At 48.0% G+C, this 23,678-nt stretch overlaps 1 protein-coding gene across 2 annotated transcripts in view; it reads left to right on the top strand.

The window, feature by feature from the left end:
• Nucleotides 1-23,678, top strand: part of dock1 (dedicator of cytokinesis 1) — a 350,480-nt gene that overhangs the window by 202,142 nt on the left and 124,660 nt on the right. The window lies entirely within an intron of this gene.

Here is a 23,678-nt window from a genome sequence, read left to right as displayed (position 1 = left end):
CACCACTCATCCCCTCTTTTCTTTTTTTCTCCCCTTTTTCTCTCCAATTGTATCCGGGCAATTACCCCACTCTTCCGAGCCGTCCCGGTCTCTGCTCCACCCCCTCTGCTGATCCAGGGAGGGCTGCAGACTACCACATGCCACCTCCGATACATGTGGAGTCGCCAGCCGCTTCTTTTCACCTGAAAGTGACATGTAGTACGTGGGAGGATCACACTATTCCCCCCAGTCCCCCCCCCCCCCGAACAGGTGCCCCGACCAACCAGAGGAGGCGCTAGTGCAGCGACCAGGACACAGACCCACATCCAGCTTCCCACCTGCAGACATTGCCAATTGTGTCTGTAGGGACACCCGACAGAGCTAGAGGTAACATGGGGATTCGAACCGGCGATCCCCGTGTTGGTAGGCAACAGTATAGACCGCCACGCCACCTGGATGCCCACTCATCACCTCTTTTAACCATTAACTTTTACTCCCACACTCCCCAATCTCCCCTCCTCTAAGCCTGTCAGCGCCCCTCAGCTGGGAGGACCTCCACAGTGAAGCAGAAGGGGACACACACACACACACACACACACAAACAGACACCAGTGTACACAGGCTACACCAGCCAGGTGGGATCAGGTGTGCTAAAGGTATCGCCGTATGCAGTGCACATACTCTGTTGCCCACACACCCCGTCCCTTCACAGCACATGCACACACACTTCACCTCCACCGCTCGGTGATGTTGTGTCGCGACAAAAAAAAAGAAAAATCATCCTCTTAATGAATAATCCCATTACCACATGAAAGGTAACATCTGGCCTGCTCCAAAAACAGTCATTCTTGTATAGGGGAGCAATTTGTTTGCTGGGTGAATGAATGCCGCTCCCAGCGAGTGGGACCGCGGGAGGCAGAGGCACACTTGGCCCGTTTAGAAAGGCCCGACGCTCCCTCGCTTCCTCCCCAGCTTGCTCTGAGGAGTCAGATGTCATGCAACATGCAACCCCCAAGACATCGCTGTGCTTGTTGTCTGCTTTGTGCATTGTGTTTTGCCCCCGCCACGGCGTCTGCCAATACATTCTCCGTTGTGTGCACTTTTTTTTTCCTCTTCCTTCTGCTTCTCCTTTTTTTTCATGCTGTAACTGCGTTGCACCCATCCATCTTCGTGTATCTCTGTTTCAGAAGTTATCGTGTCCAAGGGCAGTGCATAGGCAAGCTCCCATGGCTGTGTGTGTGTGAGTGTTTGTGGACCACTGTTAGCTGAACGCATCAGAGTGTCCTCATCCCTTCTCTCCGGGGCATTACTGTGAGGAGATACTGACTGATTTCCCCGATCCCTAAAAATAAAGATTAGCTTAGAAGTGGCAGGCTGGGCTCCTCATTTCTCTTGGGCTGCCATGCCCCGTCCTCTCCGAGCCAGCACAGAGAAGACTGCATGGATGAAGGGCGAGATGGAGGGGGTGATAGATGGAGAGGCATTTCAGAGAACATGATTTTTTTGTTGTTTTCCCCCATGTCCCATTCTGGTTTTCCCTCCTCTCACCTTCAATATGGCTTTTCCTGCGTCAGGCACCAGGGTGGACGGGGGCTTGGGGGGGAAAATGCAGGTTGACGACTTCTGAGTGTTTCTCAACGGTTCCCCTCCATGTGCCATTCACGGGTTATTTTCACCTTCAGTTGTCAAAGAAAAGTAAACTCCATATTCTCTCTTCGTTCTCTCTCTCTCGTTCTGTCTCTTGTTTGTTTTCTCTCTCTCGTTCTCTCTCGTCCTGTCTCTTGTTTTCTCCCTTTCCTGTTCTCGCTCGCTCTCGCATTCTCTCTCTCGTTCTCGCTTGTTTTCTCGCTCTTCTTCTTTCTCTCTCGTACTCTCTCTCGTTCTCTCTCTTGCTCTCCCGTTCTCTCTCTCTTGCTCTCTCGTTCTCTCTCTCTTGTTGTCTCTCGTTCTCTCTTGTTCTCTCCCGTTCTCTAATTTTCTCTCTCTTGTTCTCTCTCTCTTGCTCTCTCGTTCTCTCTCTCTTGTTTTGTCTCTCGTTCCCCCTCTCTTGTTCTCTCTTATTTTCTCTCTCTCTCTCTCTCTCTCTCTCTCTCTCTCTCTCTCTCTCTCTCTCTCTCTCTCTCTCTCTCTCTCTCTCTCTCTCTCTCTCTCTCTCCCTCCCTCTGTGTGTGTGTGTGTGTGTGTGTGTAGGAAGTGGAATAGGGCAGAGGGGAGATTGTATCAGAGTCATGATGTGAGATGGGGTTGAAGGGGAGAGAGATGGCAGCAGTAGAGGGTGTCACTGGTGAGAGAGAATGACATTCTCTCCCTGTGTGGCAATTGAAGGACAATCAAGATCTGAGGGTTTGAAGCAGCCATCTCTCTCTCTCTCTCTCTCTCTCTCTCTCTCTCTCTCTCTCTCTCTCTCTCTCTCTCTCTCTCTCTCTCTCTCTCTCTCTCTCTCTCTCTCTCTCTCTCTCTCTCTCTCTCTCTCTCTATATATATATATATATCTCCCTTTGTTCCCCCCATCTTCTCTCTCTGTTCATTCCTTTTCTGTATGCAAACACACACACACACACAGAATAGAGGGGGGGCAATAAGTGGGGAGAAAAGAATGAAGTTGTCTTGAAACCAAGAATACAGCCTCTACATATGCACACACACGCACTCACACACATGCATGGACGCATGCACGCCACACAAACACACACACACACACACACACACGCCCATGCGCCATTCTGCCGTGGTGTTGAGTAGAAAGATAGTTGTGTTCAGCCTGTCCATTAATCTAGATTACTCTGCTGTTAAGGTCTTTAATCAGACGCTGCCTGATGCAAAGCTCTCATTATGTATTCCTCGCCATAGCAAGCTGCCTGCTTGCCCATGTGACACCGCCACAGCCACGCAGGGGCCAGCGGAAACACCACACAACTCAGATATATGCATACACTCGCGCACACACACACACACACTCTCTCTCTTTTGTTTTGGGCATTCTGCGGTTGAAGTAACACGTGCCGAGCTGCCTGGATGAGGAGAAATGCAGCATCATCTGAGAGAGCGTCTCCGCTCGAGTGCTGCCCCAGCTACGCCTGCTGAGGCAGACGAGGGGGGACCTGGATCACGAAGCAGCATTTTTACCAGATAGATCTGACACACCTCGATTGTTTAGTCTTGACTCGAGTGGCATTTCCTTCTTTTTTTTTTGCAGTAGCACCTGAGCTGTATGGGGTTTTTTTCCTCCATATTTAAACTTTTTTTTATGCTGGCATTGTCCCAAAAAAAAAATTCTCCACGGCGGCACATTCCCCAGCTGAAATCTGTGCTCTCATCTGCCGCATGTGTTTCATATTTGATCACCCGGCTGAAACGGAGAATCTTTCCATTAGGAAAGCAAAGAAAAAAAGAAAAATTCCCTGCAGCTTATTCCTGGCTTAGATCCACAGAGGGAGCCGAGCCCTCGGATTTCCTTTCTAGAGGTTATTTGAAAAAGACTTTCCCCATGCAGGTGCTGTGACCAGGAGGTGAAACGGAGGAGAGGGAAGGAAAGGAGCCACTCACCTCAGACTGTGAATTACTGATGTAGCGGACGAAACAGCCTAGATCCCGGGTTGTGCCTATGCATGTCTGTTCCCTCAGCAGCTTAGCGGCAAGCTAAAAGACGAGGCGAGGTCACGGCAGAAGTTGGGGAGGCGGGCGGGCGGACAGCGATGCGCAGGCAGAGCGGCGGTAGTAGTTGGGAGTAGTTGTTGCACATCAGCTTCCTCCGATCCCCTGGTACGAGATCCCGCTAAGCCCCGGTCAGGATCAACGGTTCCCCCCCTTTTTTTTCCCTCCACTCTGCTCTCCTCCGCGCTCCTCTTCTCCCTCCGTACAAGCGGCGGCAGGGACTCGCACTCACTCACTCACTCGCTCACACACACACACACACACACACACACACACACACACACACACACACACACACAACACACACGCTCTCTCACATCCACTCTGTGGCTGAACTCCGAGCACCGCGGCGACAGAGGACACGCACGCAGAATATCTCCATCGTTCCGCTGCACTCCTCCTTCTTGCTCGCTCTCTCCTTTCCTCTCTCCTCGCCTCTCCTCTCCTCTCCGCCGTGTGTGCGTGCACACGCGCCCGCGTTTGTTATGGGAGAAAGCGAGATGAGGAGAGAGAGAGAGAGGGAGAGAGAAAGCACGACAGGGAGGGAGGGAGGAGGAAGAGAAGGAGGAGGGGATTTGCAGTGGAGAAAGTCCAGCTCTAGTTTCGGCTACATCTGGTTAGCTTATGCATCGTGCCCTCATCCTGTAACCAGCTTGAGACGACGCCACCGGTGACCCTCGTTTCCATGGAGACCAAAGCTACACCAACACCAGCTGTGGCTCCTCGCAGCAGGAGTGGTAGAAATGAAATATAACCTTTTAATTGCAAGGGTATCGATGCGTGCTTTGCCCCCCCCCCCCCCGGTCCAGCAGACCTGTGAGAGTGCACTTATCTGTGTTACGTGCATGTCTGAACAAAACACAGAGCGGGAGGGGGGGAGGAGCGTGCACAAGAGAGAGAATTAAAGACAGAAAGATAGCATGTTTGTGTGTGATTAGTTATTCCTGCCAACCAGCACACCTTTTTTCTCCAGTTCTGTGTTTGTGCCACTGGCATGTGCCGTGTTTGTCGTGCACCGTGAGCCTTGACGGTTCCAACAGGAGCCCGTCGACCCCGTTCCGGTCCTCCAGCATCCTGCCAGCCCCCTTCTTTTGTGTGGGCACGGGATCCCATCTGTCTCGCTGCTCCTTTATCCCAGTGGTTTGTTTGTCTGATGTCCTTTTAGCTGTTTTTACTCATCTGCCACGGGCCGCTTGCTAGCTGTCACCGTTTGCTCCAGAGGAGCCTTGTCTGCCATCTTGATACTCATGGCGTTCCTCTTCACCTCATCGGACTTTTGGTGCCCCGTTGTATTCTTTTAATGAACATAATGTGGAAGGGGGAAATGACACGTGTGTGATTGTGCTAAGGCAGGGCCAATAGCTGTGAATGCTGGTTTTTTCTTAAGTAATCTATTTATGTATTTATTTATGTACTCTGAAAGCAGAGCTCTCCTTCCATCTCTTCTCACAGGGGTAACTCTAGTTCTGCAGTAAAGTTTAGCCTTCCAGATGAAGGCTGCTGTTTTGTGTGTGTGTGTGTGTGTGTGTGTGTGTGTGTGTGTGTGTGTGTGTGTGTGTGTGTGTGTGTGTGTGTGTGTGTGTGTGTGTGTGTGTGTCTAGCACTCCATCAGGAACAGACCTGCAGGTAAACACCGAACTGTTGGTTAATGAACAAAAAAATGCAAAACAAGCTCTGGTACCAACGGCAACACAACACTCTCTACAATCAACACACAGTTTAATCCGGGCATTGACCTGAGACGCTGCCAAATCAGAATCAATCCTTTTTAAAAACAATATATAAGGTAAAATATTTGCCTGTGATGTCTATGACAGGACATTCTTAACTTTCTCTTACTTTTTCTTTTTTTCAAGATGTCATATCTGTTTTTTCGAGCACTGTAGCTCATATTTCCATTCCATTATCCAAACCACTCATCCTACTGTCAGGGTCACGGGGGTGCTGGAGCCTATCCCAGTAGTCATTGGGCGGCAGGAGGGGAGACACCCAGGACAGGCTGCCAGGCCATTTCACAGGGCCCAAACACACATACACACACATATTCACATCTAGGGACAATTTAGTGTGGTCGATTCACCTGACCTACATGTCTTTGGACTGTGGGAGGAAACCGGAGCACCCGAAGGAAACCCACGCAGACACGGGGAGAACATGCAAACTCCACACAGGACGACCCGGGACGACCCCCAAGGTTGGACGACCCTGGGGCTCGAACCCAGGACCTTCTTGCTGTGAGGCAACCGTGCTAACCACTGTGCCACCGTGCCGCTAGATCATGTTTGTTGCAGACAAACAAACAAACACACAACCACAGCAGTCCTTTATATTAAAGAGAACAGATGCGCTACATGTTCCATTACAGCCCACTGAGGAGAAGAAAGTTGGCACAACACAATGATATAGTAATGTAGACTACGGGTAAAACACTAATAGCACCAAAAGTCTGCTCAAAATCACCCAATTCAGCTAAAACCAGAAGACTAGCTGATACATCTGGGAGCAGTGGTGGCACGCATATGAAAAAAAAAGAAGAAGAAGAAAGCATTGGTGGAGTGAAGCGGGGAGGAGTGAGAGAGATATGAAGCAACTCCACGGGTCCCCCCCGACACGTCCGTTGTTTATCTCTCTCTCACTGCTTCGTATCTCCTTCAGCCAAGCCCCCCTCGAGAGCGTGTGAATTGCACAAAGTTTTGTTCTCATCTTTGTCCACCACCTCCTTCCCCCCCACCTCGCGTCCCCGCAAGGTGACATGGCGTATCTCCACCGCCTGGCCAGCTGCACATTCGAGGTGTGGAAAAACCTGCGTTGACTGCATGGCTTTAACCTGCTGTCGGCGGCCAACAGCAGCACGTCTGCCTGGCCGCTTTATCTCGCCTCCCAACGCCGACAAGGTCTCTGAAACAGAAGAAGAAAGCGGCGATAAAGCCGGCTAAAGATGTGACCTTGGTGCATTATGGGTGGATGAAAGGTGCTTTATGTCCAACCCTGGGCTAGTGCGTTTAGTGCAGTGAATGGTTTCCCCGCGGGAGGAGGAGTGTGTACAGTACGCGATGGGGTGAAATGAACTTAATCGTTTTCTTTTATTGGAATCTGCTGGAGGATTTGCTTGTGTAAGCGAACTGTTTTTCACACAGATAGACCAGTGACACTGGAGTCACTGGAGTGACTCCGCTCTCCTATTGATTTCATTATCTTACAGCCAAGCCCTCGGGGGAGAACTATACCATGTCCTTGTCCCTGCACCAACTCCACACACACACTCGAGGCTGCTGCCCTGTGGCCATCCCAGCCCTTTATTTTAATGCAGGGCCCTCTCACAGCTCTGAACTTTGGGTTCTCCTCGCCTAGTTTAGCTGGGGAAATCCCTGCAGATACGCTCCTTCCACCCGGGTCGTCTTGTCATTGCCGCTTGAGCGTACCGTTGCAGTATGTCTCGGCGGGACTCGTGAGACTAAGCGACCCCCTCTTGTGATTTCTGTTATCATCTCAGTACAGGTATCCATGGCTGGGCCGGAGGGAGGGAGGGAGGGAGGGAATGTCTTGTGAACAGCTGGTGTGAGTCCCTCGGCCCCCTTTCACAAGAACATGCCTGTGTGGGCATACATCACACATCTGCACAATTTAGCCAATCAGCCCTGAAACCACTCTGCCCTCAAAGGTTCCCAGGTGGCCTATACAGCATTAGTTTAAGTAGCTTCCACTCAAGCTCACATCCATGTCCTATCTTCCCCATGGAGCCACTCGTCCACATGTGAACCTGAGGATCATACCTACGGAGGGACTGAAATACCAGGCAGACAAGGAGAACATTTTATCGTTGGTTAGATTGCTCAACAAATGGCAGTTTGAGGAGAAGCCATTGTGTGTGTGTGTGTGTGTGTGTGTGTGTGTGTGTGTGTGTGTGTGTGTGTGTGTGTGTGTGTGTGTGTGTGTGTGTGTTTGCACAAATGTGTGGGTTGTCAGATATGCCTGCATGTGTGTGTGTGTGCTTCTGTCTCAGCTGACAACCGGATTGTTTGTACTTTGTGGCGTCGCCACAGCATAAGTCTTGAACCGAGAGGGAAAGCTGTAAAAGGCGGCTACTGAATCTGAGTCCCCCCCCCCCGCCTTTTTTTCCTCCCCAATTGTATCCAGCCAATTGCCCCACTCTTCTGAGCCATCCCAGTCGCTGCTCCACCCCCTCTGCCGATCCGGGGAGGGCTGCAGACTACCACATGCCTCCTCCGATACATGTGGAGTCGCCAGCCGCTTCTTTTCACCTGACAGTGAGGAGTTTCGCCAGGGGGATGTAGCGCGTGGGAGGATCATGCTATTCCCCCCAGTTCCCCCTCCCTCCCGAACAGGCACCCCGACCGACCAGAGGAGGTGCTAGTGCAGTGACCAGGACGCATACTCACATCCGACTTCCCACCTGCAGACACGACCAATTGCGTCTGTAGGGACGCCCGACCAAGCCGGAGGTTACACCGGGATTCGAACCGGTAATCCCTGTGTTGGTAGGGCACGGAATAGACCGCCATATCACCCAGACGCCCCCGAATCTGAGAGTCTTGGTAGTCTGCTGTAGCCTCTTCAGTCTTTTCATCAAGCTGAAAACTCGCACCCTGAGCCATTTCTGAGTTCAAACAAAAGTAAGCCTGAGCAGAAATGGCAAGAGAACAATCCCTGACAAAAATGGTCAGTCGGTTCTCATTTTTTGGTTACCACGCGCACCTTTGGTACAACTTTTTAAAGGGGGAAATCGGGCATCCGGGTAGTGTAGTGGTCTATTCCATTTCCTACCAACATGGGGATCGCTGGTTTGAATCCCCATGTTACATCCGGCTTGGTCGGATGTCCCTACAGACACAATTGGCTGTGTCTGTGGGTGGAAAGCGGGATGTGAGTATGTGTCCTGGTTGCTGCACTAGCGGAGGGGGAATGAGGGGAATAGCGTGACCCTCCCAAACGCTGTGTCCCCCTGGTGAAACTCCTTACTGTCAGGTGAAAAGCGGCTGTCGACTCCACATGTATCAGAGGAAGCATGTGGTAGTCTGAAACCCCCTGGAACGGCAGAGGGGGTGGAGCAGCGACCGGGATGCCTCGGAAGAGTGGGGTAATTGGCTGGATACAACTGAACAGAAAAAGGGGGCCTTTTTTTTTAATTAAAAAACGGGGGGGGGGTCACCTTATTGAGCGTTATTTTAAAGTGAAATGTTGGCTGCAGGTGGCGCAGTGGTTGGCGCGGTCACTTCACAACAAGAAGGTCTAACCTTGGGGGTCGTCCGGGGTCGTCCTCTGTGTGGAGTTTGCATGTTCTCCCCGTGTCTGCGTGGGTTTCCTCCGGGTGCTCCGGTTTCCTCCCACAGTCCAAAGACATGTTGTTGGTCAGGTGAATCGGCTGTACGAAATTGTCCCTAGGTGTGTGTGTGTGTGTGTGTGTGTGTGAGCCCTGTGGTGGCCTGGCAACCTGTCCAGGGTGTCTCCCCGCCTGCCGCCCAATGACTGCTGGGATAGGCTCCAGCATCCACCGCGACCCTGAGAGCTGGATAAGCGGTTTGGGTAATGGATGGATGGATGTTGGCTGCAGTAGGCTGGTCAGGCTTTACTTTTCATTTTGTTTCGGTGTGTATTTGCAGTTGCCGTCCTCTGGTTTTAGAAATACCATTCTGAGCATCTTTTACTATCTAGCTTAACAACTACCTTTTAAAACTGTGTTTGGGCTGCAGGTGCTTGCGTATGGTGGCAAATATGGATTGTGTATTGTGGCCCACACAAAACAGTCATACACATAAGACTGTCAGTAACAATTGTGTCCTTTTCTCTACAGGATGAATGGCTGCTGTGGGGTGTTCTATACAAATGGGCGAATAGGGCTGTGTTGAAAGAGACACCTGGACTCTGTGGGGTTCCTGGTAGAAACGAGGGTGTCTCTGCAGAGCAGGCGAGAAGTGTTTCCTCAGGATTATTTGCTGGATACTATATGGATGACACACACAATGGGTCACTTTCACGGACGAGTGCCTTGTGGACTTTGCGGCTTTTATTCCGTGTGGGCGGTGAAGTGTTTTGTTTTGAGGGGTTTCTGCCTCTGTGTGTGTGTGTGTGTGTGTGTGTGTGTGTGTGTGTGTGTGTGTGTGTTAGTGCGCTTTCTTTTTTAATAAACACGGCCAATGATTTGGCCAAATGTTCCTGAAGATTAAAATGAGCTGTAAATGGGTTCAGCTGGCCTCTGGCAGGTTCTGCCGTTGTTCCGTTGGCTGACCTGTCAGTCGGACACCTTGCCGGCCAGTGCTTGATGTCTGAGCCAAGTGGGCACGCTGTTGAAGCCAGCAGCGGTGGCCAAGTTCCCTGCGTGTGTCAGCTCTGCCTCCCTGTGACAGGCCTCTGTGAAATGTGCTCAAATGCTGTGGCTGCGCCCTCCAGCTGCTCCTGTGCGTGTGTGTACATGCGTGTGTGCATGCATGCCTATGTTTCTGCTTATGCGTTGAGGCTGAATGATGGAAGGTTTCATCATCGATATCGCGATGTACACATATGCTATAGGCACATCGTGACAAGGGCGATGTTGGCTATTTAGGCAGACTGCTTACGCCGCACTGGAAAAAAAAAAAGAAAAGAAAAAAAAACGGGCATCCAGGTGGCGTGGCAGTCTATTCCGTTGCCTGCCAACACGGGAGATCGCCAGTTCGAATCCCAGTTTTACCTCCGGCTTGGTTGGGCGTCCCTACAGACACAATTGTCCGTGTCTGCAGGTGGGAAGCTGGATGTGGATATGTGTCCTGGTCGCTGCACTAGCTCCTCCCCTGGTTGGTTGGGGCGCCTGTTCAGGGGGGAGGGGGTACTCAGGGGAGTGCTGTGATCATCCCATGCGCTACGTTACCCTGGCGAAACACCTCACTGTCAGGTGAAAAGAAGCAGCTGACGACTCCACATGTATCGGAGGAGGCATGTGGTAGTCTGCAGCCTTCCCTGGATCGGCAGAGGGGGTGGAGCAGCGACTGGGACGGCTCGGAAAATAGGGTAATTGGCCAGATACAATTGACAGTTGGGAAGAAAAATCCCCATCCCACCCCCCCACCCCCAAAAAATATATATATATATAAAATATATAGGCTCAATCAATTAAAATATTGTAAGACATGATTTTTTATAATTACCCCTGAAGAAAACCAACGTGACCCATCTATTGATTAACAGATTTAAGTCAGACTCAATAGATTTGGCACACATGCACACGGTGAAGTGCCATTGGAATTGTTCACTTCAATTCTCCAATTTGTCAGAGACGGAAGTGTATAGGAAAAACGTTTTGCATGTAAATTTGACAAACGAAACAAAGTATGAGTGAGAAACAGGAGAAAAGCAGTTGAAATGAGGAACTGGTTACTATCACAGCAAGAAGGTCTTGGGCTCAAACCCCAGGCCGTCCCAGGTCCTTCCTGTGTGGAGTTTGCATGTTCTCCCCGTGGCTGCGTGGGTTTCCTCTGGGGGCTCTGGTTTCCTTCCACCATCAAAAGACATGCATGTTAGGGTTACTACTCCTGCCTGTGCCCCTGAGCAAGGCAATGGAAAGAAGAACTGGAGTTGGTCCCTGGGCGCTGCAGCTGCCCACTGCTGCTATACAATAGGATGGGTTAAATGCAGAGAACACATTTCATTGTAACTGAAAAAACTTCACAATGATAAAACGAAGTGGCTTTCTTCTTCTCCTAAAAGAAACACTCCCTCCATTGTGTGGACATCTTTTGACTTCCAAAACAAGGACACCGATCATAAACAGGTAGTCTGTCAACAAGCTGACCATCTGCTGACATCACACAAGGCAGCATGATCAATTTACCCCATCATTTAAGTCAGCACCATGTAGTTCTTTTCAAAGAGGGCAAAGCCACATCTGAATGCCACGCCACAAGACAAAAAAAAACCTTTCTGATGCCTTCGCCAGTGTCACAAAAAAATGCTCCATACACTGCAGGAAATCACAGATGCCGTCACCCTCCACTGTCGAGACTTTAGCCTACTCATTTCAGACTTATGAAAAGACGGAGTAAAGTAACATGGCGAGATTAACACATTTTTTGAGACTCCCAACGGCTTAATTCGTTTAGACAACATACTTATACCCTTAATCTTAATGCAGCCGAGCCGTGGAATCAAGCAGAGTATCAAACAAACGCATCGTTTCCCACTCCAAAACCAACATAGATCTTGCTAGACTGATATAAAATATTTCCAAATGGCAGTATGGAACTGAGAAGTTGCATTCATCTGGTGAAATTCTCTAATTCATACAACATCCTTATAGCAATGTATATCTCAAAAATGTAAACATTGCAATTTAATTTTTTTCCCCCAATGTCATTCAGCTTGGTATTCCCCCCAGTTATACCGGGTCAATCAGCCCACTCCCCGAGCCATCCCGGTCGCTGCTCCGCCCCCTCTGCCAATCTGGGGAGGGCTGCAGACTACCACATGTCTCCTCCGATCACACTATCCCCCCCCCGAACAGGCGCCCTGACCAACCAGAGGAGGCACTAGTGCAGTGACCAGGAAACATACCTACATCCGGCTTCCCACACGCAGACAAGGCCAATTGTGCTTGTAGGGATGCTCGACCAAGCCAGAGGTAACACAGGGATTCGAACCGGTGATCCCCGTGTTGGTAGGCAATGGAATAGACCTCTATGCTACCCGGACGCCCTCAGCTTTGTCTCTGGCAAAGTGCAAAGAGGGGGCACTGGTTGATTTACTCCTGCTACTTAGCAGTGCATGGACATTAAGACACAAGTGGATGTAATGCACTGCTAGATAGATGGATAATGGCTTTTTCTATTTGTTTTTGTTTTTATGCATCTTTCTGGCAGAAAACTATGATGCCTCTTCCTCCCTTTCATTTCACTTCTTCTCACTCAGAGGGCGCTTCAGAATTTCCATTCCCCATATCCTCTCTTGCGCCCCCTGAGCAAGGAGGCAAATTGAAGAGAATATAAAGGACTTTCTCATTGTTTGCCGTAGGTTATCACTGCAAGCCCAGCCCACCGTACATCTGCTTCTCATTAGCATTATTTTTTCTTTGCAATAATGGTCAACTAAAAGTACCATGACTTAGCGGTACCAGTTGCTTCTGATTTTTCAAGTGTAGTTTCTTGATACATGCCAGATTAAATAGCGTTATGACCTCCATGTGGTTGTTTTTTTCAAATTTGTGGTGTGTGTTTGTGTGTGTTCGTGCATGTATGTGTGCGTGTGTGCATGCATTTGTAATGAGCCAGCAAATTTATAGATGCATTGGCCTCCAGCCAATTGAAAGCATGAAAGCAAAGAAGATAGGAGAGTCGCTTGAGTCCCTTGTGGTATTGATTCCCTCCCCCACCCCCCTTTCGCTCTCTCTCGCCTCCTGCTCCGCTCCTCCCCTCCAGGGGCAGATTGAGACACCATCTCCCTGAAGGCTGGAGTTGCCATGTCCTCGCCGGCCTAATTAAAGCCTTAAACAATTCTCTGTTTATGGGACACCCCTTCACTGCTAGAGCAAACATCAATTTTTGCCTACCCGCTGTCAGGCACCAAAGTGAGATGAATTATTGGTGAGATGGGGGCTACAGAGAGGAGTATGATGGATCTGGCCCTGCCTCCTAATCACCGCTTTTCATTTCCACTCAAGATTCTGCCTCATTTGCCCCTGAGCCTGAGATGGATGTGGACCCGAGCGTTCCACAACTCCACAGCTGCCGGCCAATATGATGGATATTAGTGACGATTTTTTTTTTTTTATCGGCGTATTGTTGCTCTGCTTGAGTAATAGTTTGAGTCGATAAATGCCTCAGATTGATTTTAGCTTGATTGCCAGCCGTCTAAGTCATAATTATTTAAATGATTCTCAAAGCATGTTGAGGTTCTCCGTCTAGTGCCTCTACTAGATTATCCTCTTCGATGATCTATTACAAGTATATTTAATGGATTCTGTTTTGAATGGAGCTTAACTTGTACTGACAGTGGATCACTGTTGACTCAGAACACAAGTCTTATGTTGTCAATATACACGGGGCGCATTTTGAGCATTTGGTAATTTATCTACTGTCTTCATTGTCAAAATAGTTTACAGTGCCGTTTTCTCTATCAATATGATCCTGTGCATGTCAGTGATGGGAGAACCTACTAGAAGTCACTACGTGACCCACACTATATAGCCGTGAGCTTATCAAGAGGAGCAGGCCTGCTAGAAAACAGTCATATCATGCAGCAGGCTTCATTCCTTGTAGTTCCGTAGTGGCTCGCACAGAATCAAACTTAGGATACAATGCCTTCAGAAAATGAATTGGCTGGAGGAAAGTGAAATGATACACTCTCCTCTCTGACTACCATTCCCGGCAGCAGCTCGGCGTGTGAGGTGCCTCCATTTCCCACACTTTAATCACAATTGATAGGCTGGCATGAGTCGTGAGGGAAATTTTTCTTTTTTGCACCCCCCCCCCCAAGCCTTCTTTACCTCATCTTCTCTTTTGTTTTCTTCCACCCGGTAAAAAAAGGTTTCCATGGCAACCAGATTGAGTTTCACTACTGTGGTAGAAGTGGGGAGATGAGCGGAAAGAGGACAGGCTGGCCCCGAGAGTTCTCAGATTCACTCCGCGTGCTGCTGGTCCCACTGATAGACCTGTGGAGCCGGCTGTGACACTAAAGGCTGTCATGCAGCTTTGCTCTGCACCCGCCAAGTTAGACATGGGGACCTCTGAGTGGGATACCAGAACTTTCCATTAAGAATCAGGAATCAGGAACACTTTGTCATTTGAAATGAAATGTCGTTTCCCCCAGTCCACAGCAGTGCAACACAAAGACAAAAACACATATTTAAAAACTACAAGAACACATACTATATCAAACTACAAAAAAAAATCACTGTATGAGAGAACGAATACCAGGAGGACTGTCAGAACTGCCGGTCTGCATGGGCTAGCAGTTAGCTTAGCCTCCCCCACTTCCGCGTCCTGTCAGACTGCCCTCGGTGTTTCCTTCTCGTGCGCAGCTCCAGGCAGGGCCGTGGTCCCTGGGCCCACCAGATGCAGCAGACCAGGCTCCCCCAGCTGATCGAATGCCAGCTCTCCCAGCCTGACACCTTCGACACACCCCACTGCACTCCATACGACACTAAAAATACAGTCAAGGCTAGGTGAGGCTGCCGCCAGCCTGCCCTCGGGGTTATCGGAACTGCCAGTCTCTATGGGACAGCAGTTGGCTTAGTCTGCCCCACTTCCGCATCCTGTCAGACCATCATCGGTGTTTCCTCTTTGGGCGCAGCTCTTGGCAGGGCTGTGGTCCCTGGGCCCACAGGATGCAGCAGACCAAGCTCTCCCAGCCAATCCAGTGCCAGCTCTCTCAGCCATTAAATGAAGACATGGAAAAAGACACTGAATGGATGGTACTGGGTGAGGCCGTCACAAATATAAGTTCTCGCTGCGATCTTCCCACACCAATACTGGGTGAGGCCACTGCAAACGTGACTTTGTGCTGCCATCTTCCCACACCAGAAGCGGAAAAATTAAAAAATAGCCCTCTACTGTCTCACATTCCCATCCCTATTTGCTCTTTTTGTTTTTTTTTTTTTTTTTTTTTTTTTTTTTTTTTTTGTATATTAACATCTGCCATGACCTGGCATGACCAATTGTAACAGGAGCTTGGTTCAGAGAAAGAAAACATGGCACAGGTGAATTCTGCTCCACCTCAGGAGGGCAGCACAGTGGTCCAGTGGTTAGCACTGTTGCCTCACAGCAAGAGGGTCCTGGTTCTAACTCCAGGCCATCCCAGGTCCTTCCTGTGTGGAGTTTGCATGCTCTCTCCAGGTCTGCGTGGGTTTCCTCCGGGTGCTCCGGTTTCCTCCCACCATCAAAAAGACATGCATGTTAGGGTTAATACTCCTGCCTGTGCCCCTGAGCAAGGCAATGGAAAGAAGAACTGGAGTTGGTCCACAGGCACTACAGCTGCCCACTGCTCCTATACAATAGGATGGGTTAAATGCAGAGAACAACTTTATTGTAAGAATACAATTTGTTGTAAAAATACAACGACACAATTAAGTGGCTTTCTTCTTCTGTGCCACTTCACCAAACTCCTTACAATGACGTACTGCATGTATGCTGCAGCTGTTGGCAGCCTTGACTGAAGGTTGATACTCGAGATAAGTGAGTTAAGCCGTTGTACGCTTGCACAAAATGATTTCCGACATGCAGCATTGCGGCCTTCTGGCAATTCCCAAATAAGGGCTCACAGTGAATGAAGTCAACTCTTGAAGATGCTTCCTTTGCAGCTGAAGAGATGAAAAGAAAGAACACAGGAATACCCTCCAGCACATCCAGTCACTCTGGTGTAGTTTGACTGGTGTGGGGAGCAGCTCCAACAGGCACTATTAACTCGTCTAGACTGTGGCCAGCATTTGGACCTTTTCGTTACCCAACGCAGAGGGAACTGAATCTGCCAGAGCACTGTGTTCACGCCGCTCGTACAGCCGAGTCTGTCAAATTAACAGCCGAGATGAAAAAGGATGGGCTTGTCATGCCCAGACGAGTCCTTGAGTAACATCGCCGTCACCAGCAAACTAAACATTAATCTCCTTCCTTTATACAGGAAGCTGCTGTTATTCACGGCAACCTGAACACCCCGAACACACACACACACACACACACACACGCACACACAACCTTCCCACCCCCAACCCCAACCCCCTTCACCTTAGTGCCTCCCTGCTGCATCAACCTGGCTATCAAGTAATTGCATCCTTTGTTCACCGGGTAAGAAAACAAGAAAATTATGTAACCAACAGAGGCAGTGGCGTACGCGCATGCTACTTCCTAATCAAGCGCCGTCTAATTGGGACACATTTTCCAGCTGCAGCGTCGGGGCGCTGAGGGCAGAACATAACCTAATGCATCCTCAGGGAATAAAGAGACTTGTCCTTTGTGCCTTCGCGTAACGTCCCAGTGTTTTTGTAACCACACACCTCGTTTGTTCCCGCTGAATAGTCCTGCAGGGGGGAACCAAGCAGCTATCGGCCCTACGCAGCCTGCGATGGTAGATGACATGACGGCGACATGAATAATTGATGTTTGCATCGGTGGTTTGCTTCGGTGTGTTCTGTATGATTACCGGTGCCATATTCATTTCACCCAGTCACCGTGAGTGTTGTTGCACTGTGCACGTTGCCCACGTGTACCGGGAGAGCAAATGAGGTGTTGGGTGAGGAGGTGTGGGTTAGCCGCTCAGTGATGTTTCTGCTCCGCTGTGTTTGTTGGGTCATGGCTAATTACAGCTGTAAGACAGATTCTCCAGTGAAACGGAATGCCCTGTGTAAATTAACCAATACGAGGCGGCTGAATCTTAAATCTGTTCCTGCTGGCTTGCAGCGGTACAGCCGTCGTTTAACAGTAACAGCCCCTCTCTGTGTTTAAAGCTCTACTCAGCATGTGGTGGGAGCAACCTCCATTGAATGATACCTGTCTGTTGAAATTAAACTCTCTGCAACTTTCAGATTGTACCATCACTGCACTTTAATCTAGTTTGTCTCATTTCACAAACAGTACCATCCATCCATCCATCCATCCATCCATTATCCAAGCCATCCATCCATTATCCAAACCGCTTGTCCTGCTTTCAGGGTCGTGGGGATGCTGGAGCCTATCTCAGCAGTCACTGGGCGGTAGTCAGGGAGACACCCTGGACAGGCTGCCAGGTCATCACAGCCCCCCCCACACACCCCACACACACAGGATTTTTTATTCAGGTTCAGATTTAAATCAATCCACATATTTCATTATTGCATCACTCTTTGTAATATGGACTGTAGACCAAGCTGTGACTGAAAAAAGAAAAGTCAAAATCCAAGCATTTGTAAAAATGACCAAGCTGGTATTAAGACAGTTGTTGAGTTAAAGCTGACTACTGTGAATCAACTCTGATTTCAAAGTTAGGAACACATGTACTTTTTAAAAGTTTTGTTTTATCCAACTTATAAGTGATGTGTGTGTGTGTGCGTATATACACACACACGCACATATATAATGAGAGAAAGAGAGAGATTTTTTTATTCACTTATTTCTTCAGGTCTCTAAACCACTAAAGTGTGTCCTCATTTTGATGCCTAAATCCATTAACATTTTGACTTAGTAGAAAAATCACAGGGGTGTAATAAATTGTCTCTTGACTACTTTGTTTATGGCACAATTATGCATTTTGTTAGTCAAAATGGATTTAGGTGGATTTTCAGCATCCATCCATCCATTATCCAAACCGCTTATCCTGCTCTCAGAGTTGCGGGGATGCTGGAGCCTATCCCAGCAGTCACTGGGCGGCAGGCAGGGAGACACCCTGGACAGGCCACCAGACCATCACAGGGCCGACATACACACACACACACACACACACACACACACACACACACACATATTCACAGCTAGGGACAATTTAGTACGGCCGATTCACCTGACCTACATGTCTTTGGACTGTGGGAGGAAATCGGAGGAAATCCGCGCAGATACAGAGAGAACATGCAAACTCCACACAGAGGACGACCTGGGATGACCCCCAAGGTTGGATAACCCCGGGGTTCAAACCCAAGACCTTCTTGCTGTGTGGCAACCACGCGAACCACTGCATCACCATGCCACCCGGATTTTCAACATGCTAAAGAAAATTTTAAAAAGCCAGCAGCATAGATAGATAGATAGATAGATAGATAGATAGATAGATACTTTATTGTCCTACAAGAAGATATTTGTTTTCACCTTTTGTACATGGAGACAACAATACATTAACATGAGTTCAGAGGTTTGGTGAGTTCAGAACTTCAATGGCAGAAGGAACAAAACTCCTTTTAAAACGGGCCGTCTCCAGGTGAGGTACCTATACCTGACATCAGATGTAAGAAATGTGAAGAATGGGTTGAGGGGGTAAGTGGGATCCTGGGTTATGGTTAGTGCTCTACCTATCATGGTTGGTGTAGGTTGGGGGTGTGGAGGCCGATGATTCTGGATGCTGCTGTGCCAGATGTGGATGAGCCAGTTCCTGTTGGTGACCATCAAGATGGTGAAGAAACAGGGGGAGCAGTAAAGTAGTCTGGGCTGAATTATACTTTTGCACAGTAGCAAGAGAAGGTGAGGTTCGATAGAGGATGCCTTGAGTTTACTGTTGTCCACAGCGAGTGCTGTACAGTATTGTTCAGTTATCTGTATTGTCCAGAGCGAGTCCATTATGTAGCTTAGCGTAAGTTAATGGCACTGTCTGCGTATTCAGCACACATGTCCCTTCCGCCTTTTTTTTCTCTCCATAGTTGTACCTGCCCAATTACCTCACTCTTCCAAGCCTTCCCCGTCGCTGCTCCACCTACTCTGCCGATCCGGGAAGGGCTGCAGACTACCACATGTCTCCTCTGATACATGTGGAGCCGCCAGCCACTTCTTTTCACCTGACAGTGAGGCGTTTTGCCAGGGGGATGAAGCGCATCGGAGGATCACGCCATTCCCCCCAGTTCCCCCTTCCCGCCCCCGAACATGTGCCCTGACAGGCCAGAGGAAGCACTAGTGCAGCGACCAGGACACATACCCGCATCCGGCTTCCCACCTGCAGACATGGCCAATTGTGTCTGTGGGGATGCCCGACCAAGCCGTAGGTAACATGGGGATTCGAACCAGCGATCCCCGTGTTGGTAGGCAACGGAATAGACCGCCTGTCGTGGCAATTATTTAATTCCAGTATGACATTAAATGAGGAACGAGACAAAAATCTCTCACAGTATTGTCACACGATTTTAATGTATGGTCAATTGACAGACACATTCAAACCCAGGTGCTTGAATGCGCCCCGATTAATACAGTACAGTGTCTCTTATAGGGCAGTTGTTTGTTCTTCCCCTCCTTATCTCATGTCTTCCCACTGTCATCCCACCAAGGCCACTTCTGGTATTAGTGTCTACAGACTTGCTATACTCAGTGAGTCTCCCATACATTCCTCTGCTATCAACCAACAGTAACAATAGGCCTTTATTTGTGCACCTGGAGAAGACGCCATATAAGACTACCTTTGTTCTAAGCATCTATCTAAGCAGTGTAAAATAAACTTAAACATGGTATAGGTCATACAAGGTGAAAGATTAAAAGTATGCAAACATCAAATATGAATTGCCCTCACACCGCCATGCCTCCCGGATGCCCAAAACAGACTTTATTGTCCAGGGCGAGTCCATTATGTAGCTTAGCGTAAGTTAATGACACTATACATATTCAGCACACGTGTCCCTTCCGACTCCTGCCTCTATCGCTGTCCTCCTACCGGCAATGTATGCAATCATGTCAGTTTGAATAGCTAGTATTACATTATCTTTAAAGAGGAAAACAGAAGCGTTAAGAGGGGTGAAAGCCATTATATACCTGGTCACACAGAGAAATACATGCATAATGTCTTTGCAAGCCAGACTACTGGCTCAGTTAATTTCAGCTTTGAGATGAAAGACAGGCTTGTCAGAAGAGGGTTATGCAATATCCTCACCGTGGCTGCTGGCAAATTATTTTCTCAAAACGTAGCGAGTCGATTTATTAGCCTACGTAATGCCTGCATCATGCCATGTCTACTGACAGCAGCCAAGGTGGTTTAAAGACCAGCCATTTTGCCACAGACAAAAAAAAAATCCTGAATGGATCCAGGCTCATCCCGCGGGACTCGAATTGATGTTATCATTTTAGAGGTCTATTGCTTTGTTGTTCATTCCTTAAATATATATCTCAGTCATTGCAAAGGTCAATTGCATCTGCCGAGATATACTGCTGTAGCAACAGCGCGTCACACGAGGCAGATAGCCAGCCGGCGGTGGGGGTTGTGTATCAAAGAGCTAATCAGACTTAAGACTTATTAATTTGGATGTGCTCTCATGCATTCGGTGTTGATACAGTTCAGCTTTTAATTACTTTGCCTTATCTTTTATGTGTTGTGTTTGATTAGCTTTCTGAGGTGTGACTGCTGAGAATACCAGCGATGTTATACCTTCTTTCTGTGGAAGTGTTTATGTAAAACCTGCAACTAGCTGTCCCCCCCCCCCCACTTGTCTATATTTTTTTTATCTAATATGACCCGTGATACGTTCATTACACTTATCACTTGGGATTCTTTCTCTTTTATTGTTTTCATTGTTTCATTGTCTTAATTTTGAACATGCAAATTAAAAGAAAAAATGACCAAGCATGGGGTGTCCATGTAGCATGGCGGCCTATTCCATTGCCTACCAGCATGGGGGATCACCGGTTCAAATCCCCTGTGCTACTGCCGGCTTGGTCAGGCGTTCCTACAGACATAATTGGCCATGTCTGTGGGTGAGAAGCCGGATGTGGGTATGTGTTCTGGTCACTGCACTAGCGCCTCCTTTGGTTGGTCGGGGCGCCTGTTGGGGGGACTGGGGGGACTACATTACAGTCATTTAGCCGACGCTTTTATCCAAAGTGACTTACAATAAGTGCATTTAACATAGGAAATCAGGAGAACTACTAGTCATCAGAGGTCATAAGTGCATCTAAACAAGCATCTAAGAGCAAAACCAGTGCTAAAGTAAAAGTGCAAAAAAGAGATTTTTTTTCTTTTAAATGAGTGAATACAATAAGTGCTAAGAACAAGTAACAGGGTAGTAGTTCTTAAAGAGGTGAATTTTCAACCTGCGCCAAAAGATGGATGATGATCCTCCCACACGCTACGTCCCCCTGGTGAAACTCCTCTATGTCAGGTGAAAAGAAGAGGGTGGTGACTCCATATGTATCGGAGGAGTCATGTGGTAGACTGCAGCTCTCACCAGATCAGCAGAGGGGGTAGAGCAGCAACTGGGGCAGCTCGGAAGAGTGGAGTAATAGGCTGGCTACAATTGGGGAGAAAAAGGGGAGATTTTTCCAAAAACAAAACCGACCAAGCATAACTAAAAAAAACATGATAAAAATAAAACCAGAAGAATTCAACAAGAATTGTCAATAGAGAATCCAGCAAATATTATATACACTACCGTTCAAAAGTTTGGGATCACCCAAACAATTTTGTGTTTTCCATGAAAAGTCACACTTATTCACCACCATATGTTGTGAAATGAATAGAAAATAGAGTCAAGACATTGACAAGGTTAGAAATAATGATTTGTATTTGAAATAAGTTTTTTTTTACATCAAACTTTGCTTTCGTCAAAGAATCCTCCATTTGCAGCAATTACAGCATTGCAGACCTTTGGCATTCTAGCTGTTAATTTGTTGAGGTAATCTGGAGAAATTGCACCCCACGCTTCCAGAAGCAGCTCCCACAAGTTAGATTGGTTGGATGGGCACTTCTTGCGTACCATACGGTCAAGCTGCTCCCACAACAGCTCAATGGGGTTCAGATCTGGTGACTGCGCTGGCCACTCCATTACCGATAGAATACCAGCTGCCTGCTTCTGCTCTAAATAGTTCTTGCACAATTTGGAGGTGTGTTTAGGGTCATTGTCCTGTTGTAGGATGAAATTGGCTCCAATCAAGCGCTGTCCACTGGGTATGGCATGGCGTTGCAAAATGGAGTGATAGCCTTCCTTATTCAGAATCCCTTTTACCCTGTTCAAATCTCCCACCTTACCAGCACCAAAGCAACCCCAGACCATCACATTACCTCCACCATGCTTAACAGATGGCGTCAGGCATTCTTCCAGCATCTTTTCATTTGTTCTGCGTCTTACAAACGTTCTTCTTTGTGATCCAAACACCTCAAACTTGGATTCATCCGTCCACAACACTTTTTTCCAGTCTTCCTCTGTCCAATGTCTGTGTTCTTTTGCCCATCTTAATCTTTTTCTTTTATTGGTCAGTCTCAGATATGGCTTTTTCTTTGCCACTCTGCCCTGAAGCCCAGAATCCCGCAGCCTCCTCTTCACTGTAGAATGTTGACACTGGTGTTTTGCGGGTACTATTTAATGAAGATGCCAGTTGGGGACCTGTGAGGCGTCTGTTTCTCAAACTAGAGACTCTAATGTACTTATCTTCTTGCTCAGTTGTGCAACGCGGCCTCCCACTTCGTTTTCTACTCTGGTTAGAGCCTGTTTGTGCTGTCCTCTGAAGGGAGTAGTACACACCGGTGTAGGAAATCTTCAATTTCTTAGCAATGTCTCGCATGGAATAGCCTTCATTTCTAAGAACAAGAATAGACTGTCGAGTTTCAGATGAAAGTTCTCTTTTTCTGGCCATTTTGAGCGTTTAATTGACCCCACAAATGTGATGCTCCAGAAACTCAATCTGCTCAAAGGAAGGTCAGTTTTGTAGCTTCTGTAACGAGCTAAACTGTTTTCAGATGTGTGAACATGATTGCACAAGGGTTTTCTAATCCTCAATTAGCCTTCTGAGCCAATGAGCAAACACATTGTACCATTAGAACACTGGAGTGATAGTTGCTTGAAATGGGCCTCTATACACCTATGTAGATATTGCACCAAAAACCAGACATTTGCAGCTAGAATAGTGATTTACCACATTAGCAATGTATAGAGTGTATTTCTTTAAAGTTAAGACTAGTTTAAAGTTATCTTCATTGAAAAGTACAGTGCTTTTCCTTCAAAAATATGGACATTTCAATGTGATCCCAAACTTTTGAACGGTAGTGTATGTTCAAAAAGGAGCAGGAGGAAGTTACTAATTATAATTTTCTGCCCCCTCTCTAATGCACAATTAATAAACCTAAATAATAAACTTAGTTTTTCACACATCAGAGTATGTTGTTCTCGATATCTATCTCAGAATGACTCAATAAAAGCAACAAAAAGTAAAAACAATAGAACTACAAAAATAAAAAAAATCATAACAGCAGTCATAATGATAAGGTTATAATAAGCCTTTAATTGTCTGCAGGAGTTACGAGCACCCTCGGTGTTAAACGTCTCGTCTCGCTTTTGCGGTTGCTTTTCCCGTGGATTTCTGACTCCCTTGGTTTATTTGTTATCATCTGACTTTCGTGCAGAGTCGAAACGGTGGTGCATGGCACCGTCTTTTCATTCCCCCTCCTCGGCGTGTCCTCCTGCTGTGTTCTGTGTC

This window comes from Lampris incognitus, chromosome 17 (assembly GCF_029633865.1).
Source record: "Lampris incognitus isolate fLamInc1 chromosome 17, fLamInc1.hap2, whole genome shotgun sequence".
Lineage (NCBI taxonomy): Eukaryota > Metazoa > Chordata > Actinopteri > Lampriformes > Lampridae > Lampris > Lampris incognitus.
This window is presented reverse-complemented; position numbering and strand designations above follow the sequence as displayed.